This window comes from Columba livia, chromosome 11, assembly GCF_036013475.1.
Source record: "Columba livia isolate bColLiv1 breed racing homer chromosome 11, bColLiv1.pat.W.v2, whole genome shotgun sequence".
Lineage (NCBI taxonomy): Eukaryota > Metazoa > Chordata > Aves > Columbiformes > Columbidae > Columba > Columba livia.
The window spans coordinates 9,464,707-9,486,719 of NC_088612.1; the positions used below are offsets into that span (position 1 = coordinate 9,464,707).

At 42.3% G+C, this 22,013-nt stretch overlaps 1 long non-coding RNA gene across 1 annotated transcript; it reads right to left on the reverse strand.

The window, feature by feature from the left end:
• Nucleotides 1–10,994: 10,994 nt before the first annotated feature.
• Nucleotides 10,995–18,079, reverse strand: LOC110355695 (uncharacterized). The gene is made up of 3 exons (XR_002408550.2): nt 17,908–18,079; nt 17,711–17,802; nt 10,995–16,879 (listed from the first exon to the last, which is right to left on the reverse strand). It is a non-coding gene; the product is annotated as an uncharacterized LOC110355695 (long non-coding RNA).
• Between the last annotated feature and the right edge of the window lie 3,934 nt (nt 18,080–22,013).

Consider the following 22,013-nt stretch of genomic DNA (forward strand, 5'->3'; position numbering starts at 1 on the left):
CTATAGGTGTCATAACAGTTGTTTCTGGAATCTGTCAGATTCTTTTAGAAGAAAATATATATATATAATAGTAACAGCCCATTGTTGAACTGGAGGCATTCGCAGTGCTTTCCCTCCTGATCTGCTGGTGTAAAATTCATAATTTGGAATTATTTGGCTGGATTCTGCCAGGAGATCTTTACCTTTTATGCTGTGGAGGTACATAGGAAGAAGCTGTTTTCCTGTGAATGCTGAGGAGCCCACAGCTCAATGCTCTTAAGAGGTTAAGAAGAGAGCTGAGCCCAGTGTTGCACTTTCCTTACCCTTTCACATGTTCAGCAGCTTTCAGTGCCAGCCATGCACATATACACGCTCAGCTTCAGTGCACACTTCTAATCAGATTCAGCTCTTGTGTGCTGGCGTCTTTCTCCAAGCACGGTCCTGTTATTTTCAGTGGAAATATGTAAGTCAGGATTTTTTCAGCGTGTAAAACCACAGCACGGTCATATCTTTGACTATGAAAACCTCAAGCAGGCTGTACTACGTGTGCTATGTGCAAAATTAAAGAGTTATAATTTGGACAGATTAAAGCTGGTTTTCATGGTAATGCGCAAAGTGCTTCATGGCGAAATCTATTTCCTTGTCAACACTGTGTGCTCTGCTTTTATCTATAGACCTGCACAAAGGAGGCTGATATGTATGGTGAGAAGTTTTTATTTACTGAGAACCTAGATCTGGCACCTTATGGTTGAACACCACTCAGATCCTAAAAGCAGCTTGAATACCTCAAGCCTTTCTTTGCATTGAGATGTGATGATTATTATTTGGTGAAGATGTTTTGTTAGAACTTCATCAGAAGAAGGTAAAACTGACTGTATATAAAAATACCCAGCCCCAAAGGGAAATATTTCAGCCAATACATTAAATCAGGTGGTCAAAATGCAAAATTCCTATAGCTTGTAGTCTTCCCAGGCCCATCTAAATACCTCACAGATGTGTTAGGAAAAGGCTTCCCAAATGATGGCCATTTGCAATTTTTGCTGAGATTTGGGGAAACCATCCCTCCCTTAGGTTTTTTTCTAACTTGTTGTCAGGTCGTTCTCCCACCAGCTTAGACTTCACTTCCACTTTTTCCGCCTGCTGCCTCTTGCCTCAGCTATAAACTAGAGCAGTCACTGTTCTTTTGTTATTGCTTAGTAATTCACAGGGGTCCCGATCCTTGGCAATGTCTCCTACATAGGGCCACTGATAATGAATAAAACATTTTTAAAATAAGGTATGCACTGTTCAATGTATATTGTGTGCCTAGATTTGTGCAATCTTTTCCCCTCCTTTCTTTTTGTGCATAAAGTCTAAACCAGGATTTTCATTGGTGTAAGAAATCATTTTATCACGACTCCATCCTCCCCGATAGTACAAAATAACTTTCTTCTCTGTTCCCTTGGTTCTGCAATCATTCCTCCTCTCCGTTTGCACTGGGCTTCATGCCTTCTCTTTTTCCACTGCTGGTTTATGGTCCTTGAGATAGATGGATGGACAGAAAGAAACACATGAATGCAGACACACACACACATTTTACCCTCTAGAGTGCGATGCCGAATGCCACCAGCATACCTGTGTCCTGTTTAAAATGCCGCTTAAGTGGAAAATTCAGGAAGTGTGGCAGTGGGGATGAAACAACGCGGTTAAAACAGCCACTGACCCCGGTCTCTCAAAACATATATCTGCCCAAGGCAAATATCCTAATACTCAGCCATATTTTAATTTTAACAGCAGCCTTACCACTGCTTTCTGAGGCCACCACTGGGGAGAAAGAGGCCTCACTATTTTCAATGCTCGTACTCCTCATAGGCTTGACTAGACTTTATTTTGGCTTCTGCAACGCTTTCAGGGCAGACTGACCTCTTTACCAGACGTTAGCTTGTCATAACCTTTAAGCATCTGAACATTTTGTATTACCGGCGTGAGAGAGCCGTTGAGATTTATTCTCCTGCCTTCTCCAACCGTGTCAGCTCCCAGGACGAAGGTCACGGCTGCAGAGCAATGCCTGTGTCTGCTCGAGGTGCTGCTTCTTCAAGGTCTCTGCAGCTCCGTGCGTGGCCTTTGCCACGTTCCCAGTGCCAGAGAGCATCCACGGCAGCCACCTCTTCATCTCCAGGGGCTCCTCAAGTTCCCAACTCACCTCATGCAGGCTCCATTCCGGACTGAACATTTTTGTTGTAGGTGCATGTAGGTAGGTAAGTGAGCTGGATAGGAATTATCATAGAATGGTTTGTGTTGGAAGGGACCCTAAACATAATCTATTTCCAACCCTCTGCCATGGGCAGGGACACCTTCCAGCAGACCAGGTTGCTCAAAGCCCCGGCCAGCCCGGGCTTGGACACTTCCAAGGATGGGGCATCCACAGCTTCTCTGGGCAGCCTGTTCCAGGGCCTCATTACCCTCACAGCAAAGAATTTCTTCTTAATAGCCAATCTAAGTCTGCCTTCTTTCAGTTTAAAACCATTACCCCTCGTACTATCACTACACTGCCCGATAAAAAGTCTGATTTATCTTTTAAACAACCTGGGTGAGTATGAGTTGTATACCCAAAGAACGCTTACAAATCCTTGGACATCACTCCCTTTCCCCCAAAATCTTCATTTAAAAACTGTATTTTGTAGCCTCATAAAAAGTCCTTCAAAGTTAGGCAAAGTGTGGGTTGCCCATTCTTACCACGTTTTCCACTTTTTGCTCTGCTGGGAATTGCATCAGGTGCCAATGACCTCCACAGACTCCTAACGATAGGAAAATGCTCAGTCTCCTCTCAGCAAGCAGATCGGAGCACAGTGCACACTCAAGGGGATGCTGTTAACTCCTCTGCAGTGGACAAGGTGTCTGTAGAGTGTCTCCATCCACCAGAACTCTTTTCTTTCCCACATCTGTAGCGTTGGGCAGGATTTGGGTGGAAGAAACCATCTCACCATAACAGCAAGAGGGCTGAGCAGAATCCCCGCAGCTGCGGGAGATGTCGTAGGACAAATGGGAGGGAAAAAAGAAAGGGTTGGACATGCTTGATGTCTGCAAGACTTAAATACCAGAGTACTAATCAGATACACCCAAATGAAGTACACTTCTTTGGTTCTGAGTGATTTCTAATTTTCCTGGCCCTAATGCTACCGCAAACTGGGGCTCAAAATTGGTCCCTTCTGGAGCATATAAAAAGCAGAAGGGAAGAAAGGGTATTGTTTATTACTTCTTTCCCAGAGATGTCCCTCCTTCAGACAAAGAAGTATGCAGTTACGTGGACGATTTAGGAGCAGCAGCTGAGAAAGAATAACTATAAAAATCATGTTTTAATAACAAGAACAATAATAAGCACACAACAACATTTATAACCCTAGTTACAGGCCTGAGATATCATATCCATAGCAACTGCAGCATGTGGTGAATGCCGTATATTTAGAGTTCCCGTGCACCTGCCTAAAATAGCCGCAGATAAATTATGCTGATGTTTGTGCCTTTTTGACGGCGTTTTAAGGGGCTGCCGATGCACTCTGCAATCGCGCCGAGCCTTCGCGACGCAGCACAGCAGCCGCAATTTCACTTCCCTGCTATACCTCCGTGTTCTCAAGTTCGTCTCCCCTTTCGTGTTTCCAAATGTGATAAATTAGTCAAAAAAGACACCTTGAAGGCGAGCGATAGGTGCAGGGGAACAGCTGCCGCTCACTTCCAGCGTCTGTCGGCTTCCCCGCTCCGGCACGGCGGCTGTCAAAACGTGCCTCCCGTTAATGTATTGAATTAATAAACTGTTGCAAGTAATTAGGGCTCCATCCTGCTCCTGTTGCAGACGGTGGCGATGTGATAGCGCTGTGTATTAATGGCTTGTGCGTAAATAGTTTACAAAGAGTTAATGAGTGACTGAGGGGTGTTTGAATACATGGCCAGTCAGTTGTGGAGATTGTTACAGAGTCCAACAAGTCAATCGCGTGCTTGTAACCGTGGCTTATAAGCATCTACCAGACCATCTGTTGATGTGCTTATTACATTTTATAACACAAACTCCTGATGTCTCCAAGTGCTTATAACAGCTATTAATCTTGCATTATTAACTCTTCTGAAGCAACATATATTTTAACTTGAAGGCGTAGTATTACCATCAAGAATTCCACCAACCTAACTGGGAAAGGGGTCAGATTTTTACCCCATCTAATGGGCAGAAAGGATCTGTCCCTACTATATTACATGATTTTTGCATTGGGTACTTTGGGTTTTCACTTCTTAAACTCTGGATGTACACAAATCCTATTGAACAGAAGTGGTGCCCACCTGGGTGCCCTCTGGAGCGACGTGATGCTGATCCACAGCAGCAAGAGAGACGTGCTGTGATCATATCAATACCTGGTAGAAACTCACTGCATTTTCCAATTGAATAGTAACATCCATCTCCAGATCTTAAAATGTGTTTATAGGCAATTAAATGTCACACTTCATTCGTAAGGAGGATAATTATTGCTACTGGGAAGAAAGAAACACAGGTGCAGATAGGCTCTGGTGACTTCAAGCTCACCCTTTTTACCTGCGGGAGAATTAAAAGGACCATGAAAGCTTCTAGGGTTTTTTTTGCTTTGTTTTTAAAGCCACAGGTATACAGTGATATATTTAAAATAGATTTCAAAATAAACTTCTTGTTTCTGTGTGTATTTGCAGTTGAGTCCAGATGGAGCTGGAAATATGAAAATAAAGATTATTTGTTCTAGTTCAGCAGAACATATAAATGGAACCCAAAACAAAGTCAATAGTGGGTTCACTAATGGACTGTAACTATTCATTTCTAGCAAATCTTTGATAGAGTTCTCTACAGAATAAAAGGACCTAAACCTTACACGTACATAATACAAACCAATCACCTGACTCCCTCTTGGTTGGAATAGGGTTTTTGACTTCTTATAAAGGCAGGATTGGGCCAGGTGCTTTTTCAAAGAAATCATATTATCATTAGATTCTAGGGTAAATTTGTGCACAACTGTGAATGGCTGCATATACATTTAAATAACATTGAAAATATTTTGAAGCAGTGGGAACATATTTCCAGGTGTTTTGGGAATGTGTAAATATTAGCACATTCTGAAGGTTGGTTTTAAAAGGCCCTTCATACTTGATAGGTCTTGACATCAATTTTCCCATAATTTACTCTGTGTGTGCGTGTTAGTGTACGGTACGGCCACTACATATTTTGAAATGGATGACTCATGTCGGTTCAGTGGCAGCGGGAAGAATGTTGGTCTAAAGATGGAGGACATGGAAAGAAGGTTGTTAATCATAAGCAGCTTGGAGAAGAAATTTCTAAACAGTCTTTGCCAGGACATGCCAAATACAAGAAATTGCAATATTCCTTGAAAGATGGCTTTCCGTTAGCACCTGTGTACTCACTGCCTTAATCTCATTCCTCTACCCTTATTTTTTATACCAAATATGAGTGTTCAGAGTGGGCACAATGCCCACGCTATGAAGGGAATACATCCTTCTCAGTACATCGGTTAGAAAACTACTGCATTTAAACAACTGAGCCGATCGTATAGAAGGCTCTTGTTTTGTCTATCAATGAAGTGAGCTTGAAGCAGAAATACTAACTTCAAATATTTTCAAACTTTAGATCAAATCAGAATACAATATATGGATCTAATGCCGATTTTGTTTAGAATTTTAAAATAATAATTTTGGGGTTTTTATGTTGGGGTTCCAATATTATTTCTTTCATTGCAGTCTTAGTTTTCTCTTTCTGTACTTCCACTACCTACAAACAACTTGCCGAGAATACATGTGCTGTGTGACTAGACTGGTTCCATAGCAGAGAAAATACCCAGAAAATGGACTTTGAATCTCAGTTGTTTAAATCCCAGTTACCAGCCAATTATAACCCCAACAGAGACAAACTGTCTCCTTCACATAATGCTTTTCTTAACTCCTCTGTATTCAGCGCCACGTGGATACATTCAAGCTACTGCTTTTTTCTGGATGGGCTCCTCCAGCCCTGTCTGTACTTTTATTCTGCCCCTGGAGACAGTCACAGTTAAAATTCAGTCCAAATTGAGAAGATGTAACATAGCAGCTCTTGAGACCGGTCGTCAAATACCTTGTCTACGTATAGTATACCTTCCTTAGGGACTACAGACTGCTGTTTCTGCAAGTTAACAAATACCTGGGATAGTTAAAATACTCATCCAAATAATCTGGACAAACCAATCAAAGCATTTCGCGTGGTGTCTCTCCCAGCCACACACTGCCCATTTTCCCCTCTCAGAGCATTTCTGAAACTGGTATTCATGCAAATGAACCGAGGGAACACTGAGAATTTGTCCTGCAGCATCGTGTGAGCTTCTGGATTTGTTTTGTGCGAGAGAGTTGTCATTTGCCTGGAGGTTCCCATAGCGAATTTATTGGTCTTTTGACGTTCCTGGCGCCAGGTCTGCATTCCCATAAAACAAGCCAGAGGATACTTTGGAAACAGAACCTTTATAGTATCCACATATTGGTCCATATTCAACTCCAAAGTCAGCAGGTGCAACTCCCATTGATTTCGGTGGGAATTCTGTCTGCTTATGCTGGAGCTGAACTTGGTCCATAGTATCTGGGCATCTTTCCCAAAAACTCTCTTCACTGGATGCAGGGAATGAACCAAAGCTTAATGCACTTCTCTGCTGTCCCTAGGAAAGGAATCAGTCTTTTCAAGAGATTGTAGGGAAAAAAAAATACCTGCTAGTCTTGCAAACCACTTTTGCTGTTGTACCCCAGTGTTTATATCTGAAATGTTCTTATGAACTCATACTTCTCCTTGTTTAAAAATTGTCTATCCAAGATCACCTTTTTTTTTGAGACTTAAAAGGAAGAGTTAATTTAGTCTCTTTTTCTTTTTATTGCACAGTGTTTGCTGTGCAATGATTTTTAAACATCACTGAAAAAAACCTTCTAATGCAAATAATTCAAGAAATAATATCTCCTGAAAAGGATTGTGATTTTTTTTCTGAAGAAATGCTTTTTCTGCTAAGTCATCTTACAGAGAAAAATGCCCAGTTGCATTAGATAATATTTTACTTAAATCCCTCAGAGGGGAAGGAAAAATCTCAGGTACATTTTTAAGACCCTCACTCTTTAGGATGTGTCGTTGCAACTGAACATATGCTTAAGTGCATTCTTAAATAAGATGCTTTTGAATTCGGTCTTACATAACTGTATCTTCATACCAGAGGATTTGCATTTTGTAGTATTTCCTACACAGTAACTGTAGATAAATTAAAATAGTATTATAATCTCCAGGCAAAATTACATGTGGGCTAAGGCATGAGATTCCCATTTGTCAGCAAAATCTGGTGAGAGCAGATTTGGAGGGGGGGGATATATCCATCATCATAGGGGCAGGATCTTATCAGGAAGGCTGTTCTCACACGAGTTGGGCATAGATTAGTTTACTTAAATTCAAGATGAACTGCTGAGCGAGACAGGAGAATACCTGGCTACTTTCTTCACCTTCTCGATCCAAACAAAAATAACTGAGATGAGGCCACATTACCTGCTCAAGTCAAGTTCTCAAAACGCTCCTCCAGTCATTGAGTCGCACCATATTCACTGTCAAACATGCTTTTGAAAAATCCTCTTGTAGGCTTCTAGTTGGCATAAATCTGCCCATGTATGTTTATGAAATGTTATTTTCACTTTCCGACACAAAAAATTTGCAGGAATTTTGCTGAGGAGGCAGCAGGGGCGGTTCTGTCCAAGAGAGACACCCTGGTGAGAAAGCAAGCTGCATGCAGGGGTGCCAGAGAGATGCAAGCTATTTTCTTCCACTGCATTGTGCATATTAGATATACCATTTAAGTGATAAAACATATTAAACCACCACCACCTTCTTAGACAAACCCAGAAGAACAACAAACACAGTGCACAGGAAAAAAGTCGTAAGTTTTCTGAGTCAAAAGATGCAATAGGCAATGTGGGAACATGTGTTCCATAAAGCAGCCTTTTTCTCTTCAAACTCTTTATGCTGGTCACGCTAAATACCATTCTGCATCAGTCCAAGCCAAAGATTTTCCTCACGAGAAATGTTTGTGCAGACCCCGGCATGGGGAGAGAAATATTTTATAAGTCACTAAGTATTTTATAAGTCACTGTGAGAGGCATCATCTGATTGTACCGGGTCTGAAGCACATCAAGAAGAGGCTTTGAAGAGTATTAAGTTTTTGGAGAGTGTCATTGCTCCTGAATAACAGGAAAAGTGGACCTGTGTAGTCACTTCTTTTTCCTGGATTTCATGCATTAATCCGGGAATTTAAACACTGAAGCCTCCTGGCTTCCCCACATGCCTGTGTCCCCATGGAGCACAGTATGAGCCACTCTGGCTCTAGTGACAATACAGTAGTTTTATCACATGTACTGTAATATCGTCCCTTGTAAAGCATAACACTCTTGAGTAGGCATAGTAAACTGAAGACAATCAAGATCTTAAAGGGTAATACATTTTTATGTGTTTAGTAGCTTACAGTGCTATATAACTTCAGAGCCCAAATGCAGCAGTGGCCTCTCCAAATCACACTATTAATATCATATAATGAGCAGTGCTGCTACTCTTGAATTCTGGCACACCAGAGGGCGATTTCCAGCACTTCTAGTCCCCAGTAAAAATGTTATCCTCTCTGCTGTGTATGTGCCTGCCTTATGCTGAGCGATGCTGTTCAGGACTGCAGTGGTGTCATTATGACTGAAGGAGGGTTTTCCACACTGATGCTGGGGTAACCAAAGATGGGAATTTGGCTTTTTGCTGCCTAGGGATTACCTAAATTGCAGTAAAAGAGATGTTTTCAACTGCAGAATAAGTTTTCCTTGCTCAATGGGACCCCTCAAGCATTTTTTTCTCCAAGAACCAGCTCTCCTCCCCACTTTAACCCTGAGCCAGGACACGAAGCAGCGTTGCACAGTGTGACCTGACACATCCCTGCAGTGTGAGCGAGGCTTTGAGCATTGTGCCCAACCCTCAAACAGAATCAGCAGTTCTGACAACTTCTTTCCCTTCTACCCCAGTGAGAGAGCTCCTGGAAGTCGGTTTGTTCATGCTCATACATGGGGAATACTCAAGATTTGAGCTACATTGCAGCATAGCCAACTGTCCTTTCCCCTCTGAACGCAGATGTGGATGATGCTCCTCTCGGCTCTGGCACTTGGCATTCTGGATTTTCGTGAGGATCCAGAGAGCAGAATATGTCTCCATCTTCCCATCTGCTCTCTGAGAATAGCTGGAAATTAAGGTTAAAAGTTGCCTTGCCTTTGCTTTCCTCTGCCTTTCTGCAGGAGTCACAGGACCCTTGTGCCTCAAGGAACTCCCTGGGGCTACACAAGCCGTAGGAGCTGATCATGGTTTTGTGTGCCCTGAAATCTTTTCTGATATTTCATATGAAGATGCCTGTAGGACACACACACACAAAACAAACCAACCAACCACCCAACACTCAAAACCAACCCCCTTTCCCCCCCCCAAGAAAAGCTGTAGAAGGTTTCCAAGATCATTGTTGGAGGACAGGGCTGAGCTCAGCTTAGATTATTCATGCAGTTTTATAGGGCACTGCTGCAATGCATCACTTATTTGCCATCAGTAAGAGGTATGTGAACAGCAATGGGAAACAACAGTAGCAGTGTTTGTACAATGCATCGCCACTTCAGAAAATTTGGTTTCTAGTAACAAACTGTCACATATCCAAGGCTGACACAAATTAAGACTGTGATACAACAAGTGTCATCATGTTTTCAAATCGAGAGCATCTTGCTCAAAAAAAATCACTTTCATTTTGAGTTTCCAGTGCTTTAAAACAACTCGACTGAAGAAAACATTGCCCAGCACCTGAGCAATGGGCACAGGACAGAACAGAATAGTAAGGAACAGCTTTTTTTCCCCTTATTAATGGTATTTTACTCCTTCCACAGTAATTAGAATTCAGATAATGTTAATGTTCCCATTCTTATGTTAAAATTAATAGTAGACTGCTGGTATTTCAGCTAGACATTAATTATATAATATTCATATGACAAATGCTGTTAGTTTTAGAAATCTTCCAGATAAACTTATATAAATTTGTCACCACAAACCCATGAAAAAACTTCCATGCATATTGATTAAGGCTTTTCTATAGTAATGCCAGAATCCTGAACAGTCCAACGGTAGCTGCCTGCTTCTAAATTAAAAGGAGAATATCCAGCTGTATCACTCCATTCTTTCAGTCTTTTTTCTTTTCATTTTAAGCCTGCCATTTCTCATCACTATGTAACACTGAAGAAATCACCTTCACATCAAAACTTACTTCCAGAACACCTTTTGTGTAACATGTTAATATTTTACAGCTATTATCTGGACATTATTTGAATTTGAGTGATAGAAAAGAAGAAAATACATACAGGCCTTCTGTAGAGATTTGGTAAGCAGCTGGCATACACTTTCCAAAACCAAGAATCTGTAACAAGAGTTTCCAAGGGCTTTTCAGCCACAGGCAACTATTATATACACACACTCTCACCTCCCTCTGCTCATTCCTCTGGCTGGATTCTCTCTGCATTGTCCACACCTGCATATTATCTTCATAAACCCCCTCCTGGGTTGCAAATAAGAGGAGATCCCCAGCAGGCACAAACTATCAGAGATCCCTTGAAGTCACCTGAAGATCTTCCTGGATGCTCTATAGTAAAAACTTAACAGCATGTTTTATCATTATGCCATTTGCATTAGGGTTACAAGTCAGCTGTTAGGATCATTATTCTGTTGTTCTTGAAGACTGTACCAACTACTCTTGTCTTCCAGTCACCCCCTGTCTCCTCAGCTCCTCTATGACTTACTCAAACAAGCATTTGAAGACTCAACTTATTTTCAAGACGAGCATGCAGTTTTAATTCAACCCTCTTCTCCTGTAAAAGGGTGTGCTGGCCTCACTGTGAAGTGCAAACTGGTTCAGTGGAAAACACGTTTAAAAAAATATTTTTTCCTTTTTTTCTTAAAAAAAAAAAAAAAAAAAGTGAAACTACTTATGTTAGTAACTGAGATGTTGAATACTAAGGCAAATAAGTACTTAGCAGTGTATGAAATCCCAGAAACTCATAGAGCTTGACTCTTTACTCATAACTGTTAGAAAATGACTTTCGCAAATGCTCTGCAGCGCTTTGTGTAACCTGAGTTTCCCCGTTTCCCTTCATTGTATTCCTTTGTGCAATCCAGATTTGTAAATCATTCCAGGAAACTTTTTATTAACTCACAAGAGCCCTCCAAGACAATATCCTGTAATTTCCACTGCTCTGAGTCAGACCCAATCATATCAGCTGAGAAATATCTGTGACCTTTTTGTGTCATTTTTCATCTGGTGATTGCAGAAAACCAAAGTAACTTCTGGGTAAAGTTCTTCTTCACTATTATGAAGGGGAAGGTTTTACACATTCTTGCAGCCCAGCTGAATTTGCACTGAATAATTTCATTATGCCTCTGTAAATTCCCCTCACAGCTCAAAAAGCACCAAGTATTTTTCTTTCATTGATTACAGCTGAGTAGTCTAACGCAGCTGCATTTCAATGCAAGTGAAGTGATTCCTTTATGTTGTAGCTATTTTGCCAAGAGCGTATGGTGTGAGGTGGATAAAAAGGACAATATTGCAGATGGCCACAGCAGAACCTCATCTATCATAACTCTGAACCTCCTGCAGCACAATGTTTATGTCTCTCCATCCCTGGCCGACTCCTCCTTGCCAGGATGTGCAGTGACAGGAGTACTCGCGGTGTCCCCCAGCAGCTCAGCCATCAGATCTGCTGCTTCATGAGGATGCTGAGCGGTCTGGAGCATCTTTCTTAAGAGGAGAGACTGAGAGAGCTGGGTCTTTCAGCCTGGAGAGAGAAGCTGAGAGGGATCTCATAGATGTTTATAAATATCTGAAGGATGGGTGTCAGAGGATGGACCAGACTCCTTTCAGTGATGCCCAATGACAGGATGAGGGGCAACAGGCGCAGACTGAAACACAGGAAGTTCCATCTGAACATGAGAAACTTCTTTACTTGGAGGTGCCAGAGCCCTGGAAGAGGCTGCCCAGAGTGGGTGTGGAGTCTCCTCTGGAGATGTTCAAAACCCTCCTGCACACACTCCTGTGCGATCTGCTCTGGTGAACCTGCTTTAGCAGGTGGGTTGGACAAGATGATCTCCAGAGGTCCCTTCCAACCCAAACCATTCTGTGATTCTGTGATTCATTTCAACCCCAGCTCAGCAGAACCCATTTCTCCTCCAAGAGCAGGAAACACCACAACATTATGGCTGCAGGGGAAATATCAATGAGGATGGTTGTGTTTTCCCATCCTCTCCGTATGTTGTGTTACAGCTGAGCAGGCAAGGTACCCCATGGGGAGCTGCTGTTCATTTCGGAAGGCACTAGTGGCACATGGATGTGGGGGTTTCTGTCCCACCAGAGCCACAGGCTCTACCATCAGATGAACTTTTGCTGTGAATATGACCTGGGCAATGACCTACAGGCTCCAGGGCAGCCTTTTGCACAGTGGGCTCATGTTTTATTTCTGGCAACCCTGACTGCCCAACAGTCACTGATGCATCCAAAACCTTCTCCTGACAAACACGCTGCTTCCCAAGAAAGACAGAAACTCATCCTCTTTTGTTTTCATCCATTTTCACAGTGTACTTATGTTGAGCTGACTGACATTTGAATAAGCCCCAGGAGAATCATACCTAGGACATTTCTACTAAATATTGCCATTGTAGTAGGAGGGTGCAAACACAAGGGAGGCATTTGGAAGAGACTTGTAAACAGTTGCCTTGGTACTGTCTAATTAAAGTGTTACCTTGTCTGGTGGGATCCGCTCCCAGGAATGTGCATAGCCTGGGTTAGCTTTTCCAGAGCCGGGGTGGTAGACTGCAAGCAGGCATGATTGGGAAATAACTTGTAAAAGGAGTTGGGATGTTTTCCTCTTTTTCTGGGGGCTTTTTTGTTTGTTTAGCCTGATACAGTGGCAGCTGTGCCCTCATAATTGAGGGGTCTGGGTTCTTTAATAAGAAAAATTGTTGTTTATCCTCTGTCTGTGGGGTTGCTTACATGGAATCAGTGTGTCCAAGGAACCATCTCCAGAGAAGGATTTCAAAGTCCTAGGCTTTACTTCTGAGCTTGCTTTTGACAAGTTGGGCAAGCTTGGCCAAGACACTTTTTCTGCCCTTGTTCATACTCTCTAAATTTTATTTTCCTGGTCCTGGGGCTCTGCAGGTTACCTGTCTGTACAGGTGAGGCCCTGCTGCAGCTCCAGGTGATACAGTGGTAACACATCGCAGGAGATTTCAGGACTGTATCGCCTGGGTACCATTTGTAGCATCCTTTTCTCAACACAGCCATAAATTGTTCTGCAGACCTTATTTATGGTCAAAATAACCTTGTGGTTTTTTTGTTTTCTTCTTTTTTTTTTTTTTTCCCTGTTCTTTTATTCACCTGATCTACCACACTTGCTTATGTCAGTGCCTGTTGTCACTCCGTATTTTCCTACACGTGGCTATGGAAGAGCCATCAGGTGAGTATGTTCTGAGCTGCTTCATTCTTCAGTACTAGTCAATGGCTTGGGACTTGAATGCAGAAATCATCAGCTATACCTCCAGGGAACATGGCAGTGCTTCATCTCTGAATATTCTAAGGAAAAAAGGATCCTGATTTCCTCCTCAGTCAAAATTCTGGGGAACTTTCTGGAAGCCTTTACTAGGTGAAGGACTGCTGAGAACAGAAATGTTGGTACTTGGGGCTGGATAGAAGATGTTGTACGTGTAGGAGATATCCTGGGAAGGGAATAGAAGTGTTCTTATCCTCTCATTAACACAGTCTAGCCATTTATTGCACATACTAATTGCTTAGTTAATAGTATTGCAATTTGATTATTTAATGGCTCTAGTATCCCTTTTGATTATTCTTTTGTACATGCTTAAGCGTAATGATTTCCAATTAATTAAATGGCTTTAGATTTCATATTACTATTTTTAACAAAATGAAGGGTGGTTAAAGATAGATAGCCCTTTGACTAAATTCTGGGATTCTTGAGATGTTTTAAGTCTGTTTGCTTGGTTCCAGAGGAGAATTATTTCCAGTTTCTGAATTCTGAATGTACAGAGGGAAAAGTTCTGGGAACCCAACTCAGCCCAGAGAACCACAGCTGCTAATAATCATCTTTGTGAAAAATTCTAGTTGATGTAATTTCAGCAGCTTTTCCTACTATGTTTTTTTTTTCATCTATAATGGCAGCTGAATTGTTGCTGCATGTATTTAAAGCAATTTAAAAAATTAAAAACTACCAAAAAAATAAAAAAGCAAACTAAATGTCACACAAACTTGACACCATGGATCTCAGTGTGAGCTCATCTGACATAAGGTCCATTGGAAATTTAATCAATTCCACAGTAAATTCTTCTTTTATCAATGAGTAGCTGATTGGATTTGGTTTCTATGAGTTGACACGTGTGAGTCCACCTGCCAGTTTTTGTGCCTTTAACCATCATATTTCAAAAGGTTTTTTCCTCTCATTCTCTTTACATCATTATGAAAGAAAAGACCCACATGAAGAACAAAAGGAAACTACCTAAATGACCGCACAGTGGAAACACTGAAACCAAATACCCTGGTCGCAAAGTGATATCGAATGAACCGAGTAAACAAACTGGAAAGAAAGAGATAAAACCGTTCTTCTTATCCCTTTCCATTTTGGTAATCTGAGACGTTATTTTTGACCACAGCAAAAATCAGACAGAAAGGCAATTTTAAGAAGCTTTTAAAAATGTGACAGGACTCTGGTGGAGTTGCTCCCGAATCACGCAAACGAGAGCCGAGTCGGGCTGGGCCAGGTCGGGCTGCGTCCCTGCGGCCGTGGAGCTTGAGACGGCAAAATTCGGGTTGTTTGCTTGCTCGGTCTGAAACAATTTCTTTATATTGGTGTTGGGTGAGTCACTAGCCAGGAACTGCATATCATGCAGACCATATGCAGGGAGCTGCAAAGATCTGACTCAGAGATGTAAATCTGTGTCGTGGTGAGGCACCGGGGGGTTTACAGACACTTTATTCTTTCCGCCTTTTTTGCTATTGTGGGGGTGGCAAAAAAAAACTCCACACCCTTCTGTCATTTTAGGGATGTTTACTTTGGGATAAATCAATTTCTTCTTTGTGGTTGTGATCAGAGGTGTCTGGAAAACGCGCCGGAGCTCGGATGCTCGCCGGGTCAATCGCCTACAGAACAAATCCCCGGAGGTCTCCGGCGCTGAGCGGCAGCGAGATGATACGTGAATCCGATCGCTCGCATTCCTCTCGCCGGGACCACCCACATCCGATGGGAGCCGTGGAGGCATGGAAAACATCTTGCTTGAGTGTGTGTGCGTCTGAGCATGTAAACTCAGAGCTATGAGAGCTGGGCTCAGTTTTGGGGCACTAAAAGCTCAGGCCAAGCCGCTCACCCCATGGCTGCTTGGGATGTCTTGGGGGATGCCGAGAGGTCCCTGCTTGCTCCCCAGCTCCCATGGGGGGACAGGGGCTCACTGGTGGGAACCACCTGGGTGTTTTCCCCAAATCCTTGCACTAGGGCTGCCCTTGGTGCCCAGCACCCATGGGTCTCCCTTCAAGAACTGATCCTACTCGGGCGAGACTCCGCTCCGGTTTTTAGGGCGCTGCATATTTTGCTCATGACATATGGACTGTCTGGAGGTTTGTGCCAAGAGGTGGGGTGGATTTTGCTTCGGGAAACCTGGATCCTCATTGAAAAACCCTCATTCATCCAGAGCAAAGAGAGAAAAAAAAACAAAACACAACAACAACAAAACAGCTGCAATGCCTGCAGGCAGGCTCCACTCCGCTATAAATAGACGCTGTTTATTTTACACCAGTTTACTGCACCGTACCACCAAATTGTGAAGCAGATTTCTCCCCGTTCAGGCTGCCCCTGTCTTTGCTACCTATGCTGAAGCCAGCGGGCTTTGCCTTCATTCCTTTGTTTTGCTTTGATATGTGAAATTATTGTCTGATAAAATCTTCCAAGCTGGGATGCTGACTGAGGAGGAAATGAAAAGTGTACGCTGGTAATGACAGCGTGTTAATGGGGATCACTCAGAAAGACTGGCTTGTTATTTGGAGCTGTAAAGGACTGAAACAAGACCACAGGTGGGCATCCTGTTGACAAAGTCTTGCTTAGCATGAGCAAAATTTTGTTCTTTTGCAAAACTGCCTGTGCGATCAGCCAGAGAAGCTGCCGCAGGCTTCAGCTGGACATAAGAAATCTAAACTAAAGAATTAGTTGGCCTTTTAAGTTTAAACCATTAAAAATGGACCTGGAGAGCAAAGGCATTCTAAAAGAAAACAGCATTTCTAATGCCTCTTTTCTGATTTCTGAGGGGTGACAGGGCTGTTGAGGCCCCCTCACATTGCTTAAGGTTGTTTCCTTGGTATTGCAACCACTACAAAAACCTGTGCAAGAGCTGCTTGAGGCTGGACCGTTGCATCACACCCATAAACTACAGATGGATTTTGCATAACTCTCCAGTTTTAATTCTGTTGTTACGGCACGCTCTGGACGTCTGCAATGGCTCCTCCGAGAAGTGAGTGTTCAGAAGCCTTGCAAAGGCTGGAGCAGACAGAAGATCTTAATCTCAGCCATGCGATTCCTGCTGGAGCAGAAGGAATTGTGCTCTGGGGCTGTGCAGAAACTCGCTCAGGGTCTGCTGTAAGCTCAGAGAACTTCAGGACCATCCTAATTGTTTTTCTGCTTCTCCCTACCCCTCCAAAGCTGAGCAAACCCTGATGGGGTGAACGCAGGCTGCATTCTTCTCTGCCAGGGGATCCCATTAGCAGGGAACACACTCGAGTGGCCACATCTTTCCAGAAATCTGTGCAAGGCAGAAAATCAGATGTTGGCTGCTGTGTCCAGAGGGATGCACGAGAGCAGGTAGAGCAGCCACACCATGCATGGGGCAAGAGGAGGTTGTGGTGTCCCTGTGCCACCTTCCTCCCATCTTCTGCTGCTCGTCCTGCTCAGGAAACTCAGATTTCTTTTTGCCACTTTTGAGAAAAGCAACTGGAGGCTTGGGGTGCTTCCTGGCAGACAGGGCGCAGCATGGGTTGGGTATGGCACGAACGATGTGCAGTGGCAGAAAGAAAGAAAGAAACAGGATGGGGGGAAGAGCAGGAGCTACAGGTCTGGGCACAGTCATGCCTTGGGTAGGAATGTTGCAAGTCCCTGTCTGCATAGTGTTGTTGTTGATTTTGCCATCTTTGATCAAGGTAAACAGGACTTGTGTGCACAATGAAAACAAACAAGCCAGGCTGGAAAGGATCATGAGTCAATAAGGCTCTTTCGGTGCCTCCACCTTTCTTAACCCCGAGTCAGCAAGTGCTTAAGTGCTTGGCAAAGCCGGAGAAGAGCCCAGGGCTCCAAGCGTGGGGCAGCCCAACCTCCATACGGGCTCCAGCCACCTCCTCCTGCTTAATTAAAAGACCATCAACAAAATGTTTAAATCCTGGGCAATCAGTGTTGTGTTATGGATAATTGTCGTGACACTACTGGAAAGCAGGTTCCCTCTGCATCTGAGACTTACATTGAATCTGCAAAGGATCCTCCCACATTAAATTAGTGGATCAGCAATAAACTATTTTTCACTTGCTCACTCCCTGCACTCCTCCTCACCTCTTTCACATAGATACCATCAGCCAGAACTTACCCTTTGTTATAGCACAGATCTTTTCTTTCATCTGGAGCCATGTCTTGGGATGATGCAAAGTTTGGTTGTTCCTTAAAGTTTTCTGCATTGTGCTGATGAAAAATAAAAAGAGAGAGAAAATTTTAAAACTATTTTTTTTTTAGTTTTACTTTGCCTGGATCACTTTCCACGCTATTTTTATGATGAACCACTCACACCTTTTGACATCAAAGCAAATCCTGGCAACTTCCCAGGAGCCCGGGAAGTGCAGCGCATGTTACCAGCAGCTCTGGCTGACTTCTGGTGTGAATGGAAATTAGTTGGGGTGGAAAGAATTTTTCCTGAGCACCAGCCCTATGCCCTCTAACGTGCTCCCTCAGCTCTGCCTCTCAAAACATCACTCACCTCTGCAGCCTGGGATACTCAGAAAATTAAAGGTATAACATTAACCCAATGCAGAGCAGCTGCAACACCATTTGAGTGCTTTAAAGTTAGTTTTTGAAGACTTTATTTCCTTCTCAAAATGTGCTCACCCTCTCCCTGGTTAAGCCAGAAGGGCCTGAGCAGCATTAAATTTTTCTTAAAACCTCATTTTTTTTTGTATCTCTGAGGACAGTAAGAGTCGCACACACATTTCTCATCATTAACCCTTTTCTGGTTTATTTACACTATCTGCCCCCATCGTGGCTTATCAGCCCTACCCCTAAATAGGCTTTTTTTTTAACGCCCCAATACCATGATGATGTTCTCTCTAAAAAGAGGGCAAAACTCGCACCTTCCACGTGACAATATGGAACTATTACAGTGAAGATTTAAGATGCCAGGAAGAAAAACCATTGGAGATCACCACAAGCAACGGGGGTGGGTGTCACCCCAACAGGCTGCTCCCCCCTTGGCTGCCCCACAGACACATCATTTCACTCCTAGGGAGGTGCTGGCATCTAAATGGCTTAATGGCTCTTAAAAATATATAGATATTACTTCAAAGCAATCATGATTATTGGATATTTGGGAACCTAGAAGGTTAATTCAGCCTCTGTATATATTTTAAATTACATGCTTTGTTAAATAAATGAACACAAGGCACTGAACAATTTCTCATTTCTAGGTGGTTTTGAATAGACAATAATAACTCCCAAGATATTAGATAACATTTTATTGCAAAATATAAATTAATCTCTGTTTAGCTAAACAAAGAATATATAACTCAAAAATTAAATGCTGGACTCCCAAAAAGTAATAAAGTAACATAAATAATAATAAGAAGTCCCACAGAATTATCTCTATTTTAATCATAGCTCTTAGAAGCACTTTCAATTATTCATTTATTCTATTTTCTTGTTTGGGAAAACAAACAAACAAACAAACAAAACAGAATTTTATTTGGTTATTTCTATATTAAAAAAATCTTACCCACTTGTGAAATTAAACTTATTTTATTGCCTTGCTGAAATTAAGTAACACTTATTTCTACCCCAAAATATCGTATGTAAAAGTAGGAAAACTCTAATTAAAAGAGAATGGTAGAACTGGTCTTTTATTTGGAATATTTGATTTATTCTTCAGAACAGTTTTGGCATTTTCAGTAGAAACATTTTTCTGTCCACTTCATGAAGTGCCATTAATTGTAACCAGCTCTTCAGCAAATGTTTTATGTTTTATAATTGAGTTATTTTAAAGCACGGATTTAATGTAAAACTTACCTAGACCACTACAGGTTGCTATAGCTAAACCACTTTACAAATGGTACACTAGTCAACTGATCAGAGGACTGTACAGATAATTATTTTCTTTCAGGCTAACAGAATATTTTGGTGTTTTCTTTGTTTCCTCTAGAAAAAGAGCAGGTATTTCCAGTGTAGGATTTTTAAGGAAATAACCATTAAGTGGAATTAAGCATATTAAATTTTCCAGTAGAATTCTGCAGAGGATTTGTAAAAAATGGTCCCGTACCCGAACTGTTCACAAAGTATATTTTCCATTGAGTGTAACAGGAATTTATCTGGAAATGGGCATCAGGTTTTGCGATAGATCTTATTTCCACCCCAGTGCTATAGGAGTAAATCAGATGTAACTCTGCTGCACCCAGGGGAGTTCTAATTGTGTGAAATCCATGAGAAGAAAGCCAGTATGGTTTTATTAACATACTTCCTATTTTTTTTATTGCATAAATTGCATTGTAAGTGCAAGCGAGGAGACTTAAAAACTTCCTTTCTGATACCTGTGTACAGTCCTTATGCAGCATTAGTAGCCATCATTAGGATTATTAGAATAATATTTGGAAAATCCTGCCATGAAGTGTGATGCCAGTGTCCCAGAAGATGTACAGACTCAGAGCCAAAAAGATAATCCCTGAATTCCCCAACCTAAAAAAAACACAGTGGTTTTCAGGAGCTGGTTGCAGGATTGGTAAGATTTGCTTAAGCTTTTCTTTCGATTTTAAATTTGTGATGGCAAAGCTACTAGTTCGAACGAAATTAAAACAAAATTATACCTTTCTGTAGAATTAGTCAAAACATTCCCATCAGTGTTACTATATATTATATATTTAATATATCAAATTTATATGTATTATATAATTAAATATATTATTTAGACTTGCAGCAAAATGGGAAAAATTGATACTAACATTCTGCATTACAGACACTTTTAATCATCTGAAACAAACAAACAACAAATAAAAAACTAATGTTTTAAAAATTTTTTTTAGTTACATTAGAAACTTTTCAATCTGATACACATTTTTCCCATTGACTCCCGTGTTTCCAGATTGCAGCCATGACCAGGGTCAGAAACAATAAAGCTCAATGAGAAAGGACAATTCCCAGAGCTTTCCGAGCCAGCACAGTCTGCCTCGGAGGTCGGGATCATTCAAATAAAGATCAGCACCATATCAGAACTTCCGTCTCTATCCAAACAGCTGAGTGTTTTCCAGCTGGCCCATCACAGCTCAATAATCATATGGAGTTATATCAGTGATGCTCATTCGTATTTCACAGGCTATAATAAACACAGCAAAAATTAGATGAGGTTCCATTTGAGGTTAAATGTTTCCATGAGATAATAATTTCTGTTTATAACAAGGAGAAACAAAAAAAAAAAAAGAACACTGGTCTATTTTTAAAACCTAATTTAGACCCCGTACCCGTAATATCAGTTCACAACAGACCACGAGTGAGACAGGATTCCGCTCTCTTCTTCATAGTTTTAGATGTAAATGAGGGCACTGGGAGTCCTGCTGAGCGGAGGCTGAGCCAGCGGGAGCCACAAGCCTTTGTCTTGCTCACATTGCAGGTGGTTTTCATTGTTTCATCCCCAACTATTCTCACGCTGACACGTTTTCCTGCCCTGTCCAGGTCAGAGCACTGACATCCTTGTGCCACATTCTGGTTTCTTCCTAAAACGTGAAGTAATCCCAAGGAAAAGGCACCGCATCCCTTTCCCCGCCCTCACAGCCGCTTTGGGGTTTTGTGGTCCAGCACCACGGGGAGGGTGGGATGTCACCGGCTGGGATGTCACCATCGCACATGAGCACGAAAATTTAAACAGGGGGAAGTGATAACACAAAGTTCACATTGGGAGAGATGCAGCCCCTGCTGCCACAGAGCTCACTGGGGCTGTGGGCACGTGGGAATGGGCAACGTCTGCAGAGAAGTGGAGGCTCAAAGCCTAGGACTGGCTAGTGCAAGAGTAAATTTTGCTATTTGTTATTTGGAAACCTTCGAACAAGCACTTAGAACATACCCCATTGATTGCACCAAAACATGTGGCTGTTTGGAGCTATAGATAAGCAGGAAACTAAAAAGGAGAGCAATACTGCTGTCTAGTTGGAGGAAAGCAGGAGCAGAGTTACCATTAGTTGTACTTTACCAGTGTGTTCCAGGCTTAGCTCAAGTTCTAGCTGCAATGCGCTAGGTGATGAGCAAATACACCAGCAAAATGTGACCCCTTGCTGCAAAGAGCTTCCCCGCCAGATCAAAGGGTGAGAGGTAAATGCATTAGTCTTGTTTTGCAGCTTGGAAACAGCAGCAGCGGAACATTTGCAGGTGATTTTCCCCAAGGTCCTACTAAAAGTCCAAGGTAAAGGTTGAGCAGGCCTGTGAGGCTCCACTCAGCACTGTCATTCCCCGGCTCTTCTGCCTACGCGGAGCTTGCAGCTGTGTGTCCTGCCCTCTCCTTGACTTCGATAGATTTTTAGGGCACACAGAGAGTAAAACTTCCATAATTACAGGCACCGATGTGTTAAAGAGCACTCCAAATGCTTTTTCTCTGGTTTCGCATTAAAGCAAGAAGGGATAGTTTGTTTTTCCTTAAATCAAGTGGT